General features: G+C 60.8%; 1 protein-coding gene and 1 long non-coding RNA gene across 2 annotated transcripts in view; both read right to left on the reverse strand.

The window, feature by feature from the left end:
* Dzip1l (DAZ interacting zinc finger protein 1-like) overlaps positions 1 to 1,883 on the reverse strand; it is a 24,506-nt gene that overhangs the window by 14,476 nt on the left and 8,147 nt on the right. The gene's annotated exons all lie outside the window — the stretch shown is intronic.
* On the reverse strand, positions 388 to 1,805 carry LOC105999607. Its single transcript, XR_001175738.1, has 3 exons — positions 1,774 to 1,805; positions 673 to 726; positions 388 to 516 (listed from the first exon to the last, which is right to left on the reverse strand). It is a non-coding gene; the product is annotated as an uncharacterized LOC105999607 (long non-coding RNA).

Genomic DNA, 1,883 nt, shown 5'->3' on the forward strand with positions numbered 1-1,883 from the left:
GCTGTAGCTCAAGTGGTAGAGCGCTCGCCTTGAGCTGAAGAGCTGAGGGACAGCGCCCAGGCCCAGAGTTCAAGACCCACGGCCGACCAAAAAAAAAAGCGGGAAGTGGTGCTGCGGCTCAAGTGGGTAGAGTGCTAGCCTTGAGCCAAAGCAGCTCAGGGACAGCACCCAGGTCCTGAGTTCAAGCCCCAGGACTGGCAAAGAAAATGAAGAGACACAAATGAAAGCAGGCAGGGGGGAGAGCACAGGAAATGGGGCAGAGGCTGCTGAGCCACAGCGAGAAGAGAAACGGGAAGGGAGTGTGGAGGAGGGGGCCGCTGGGGGAGAACCTTCCCCTTCCGGGCCTCCGTCATGGTGGGGGGGGGCGGGCTCCGGGACACACCCTCTTGATCCCCAAGCCTTGCAGTTTCTCCTGCAGTGTGCCCTCCAGCACGGGCCGGAACTGCTGCAGCAACGCGGGGTTGTGCCTCAGGGCTTCCAGGACCTTCCGCGGGTCATCCCGGGTCTCGTCCAGCTCTGTAGCGCAAGACACGAGTCCGGGTCGGCCTGTGCTCGTTACCTGGCTGCGCCCAGCCCTCGAGAGTCCGGCTGTCCGTTGAGGACAGACCAACGCAACCACAGCGAGGGAAAAGGGGAGCGGGTGGGGGGGGAGGACGGGGGGGGACTGCCTACCTTCCTCAGACGAGTCCTCCTCCCCGTCCACGGCCTTTGGGGGCTCCTGTACCCCTAGAAAGAGCAGGAAGGGCGAGGGTCTTGTAAGACTCCCCTGGAGACCCTGCCTGGCTTACAGCAGGAGCCAGCCGCGTCCTCTGATCGCCACGATCAGGGAGGGATGAAGGAAGGGCTGGAGGAATAAGCTCACCATCAGGCACCTTGGCTCAAGCCTATAATTGTAGCCACTGGGGAGGCAGGAACAGGAGGATGGTAGTTCAAGGCCAACGCCGGGCAGAAAAGCTCACCAGGATGCCACCTTGCTCAAGGGCCCCCTGCGCAGGGCACGGGCGAGCCTCCCTGGTCACTCGGCTTCTTCCAGGGGAAGCCCAGATGGCTGGGCTAAGAGGTGCACGCTTGCTCATGGCGCCGCGCCCCTGAAACCACGCCTCCAGTCCAGCATTTCGCCGGTGCCTTGGAGAGTGAGTCTAGCGCATGATTTTGTTTGGTTTTGAGTTTGTTTTTTTTTTTCCTGCCTGGGTTGGCTTCAAGACCTCCAAGGACTCGGGGGGGGGGGGGGAAGCCTACATTTGGAGGATCACAGGGCCCTGGGTGGAAAGGGAGAGCCTCGCTCAAAACTACATAAATAAGCCGGGCGCCCGGGGCTCGCGCCTGTCATCCTAGCGACTCAGGAGGCTGAGATCTGAGGATCACGGTTCAAAGCCAGCCCAGGCAGAAAAATCCATGAGATTTTTATCTCCATTGAACCACTAGAGAACTGGAAGTGGCGCTGTGGCTCAAGTGGTAGAGCGCTGGCCTTGAGCTGAAGAGCTGAGGGACAGCGCCCAGGCCCAGAGTTCAAGACCCATGACCGACAAAAAAAATAATAAAACAACCATAGCAAAACAGGGCTGGAGGCATGGCTCCGGCGGCAGAGCGCCTGCTTGGTAAGCACAACAGCCCAAGTGAAATAAATAGCAAGGAGGCCCCCGTGTGAACCCCGCCGACCCCTCCCACGGCCCCGCACCCCACTACCATCCCAGCCAGGGACCTCCGGACCTTGGCTGGGGGACAGCAGGGAGAAGACCTAAGTCACGTGTGCACACACACACACACACTCACCTTCCACCTTCCTGGCCGACAAGGTCTGGATCTGCAAGAGAACGGAGCGGGGATTACAGGCAGCGGCCACGGGGCTGGGAGACTCTGCTGCTCTGGGGTCTGCCCAGCAC

The sequence above is a fragment of the Dipodomys ordii genome, unplaced genomic scaffold (assembly GCF_000151885.1).
Source record: "Dipodomys ordii isolate 6190 unplaced genomic scaffold, Dord_2.0 Scaffold193, whole genome shotgun sequence".
Lineage (NCBI taxonomy): Eukaryota > Metazoa > Chordata > Mammalia > Rodentia > Heteromyidae > Dipodomys > Dipodomys ordii.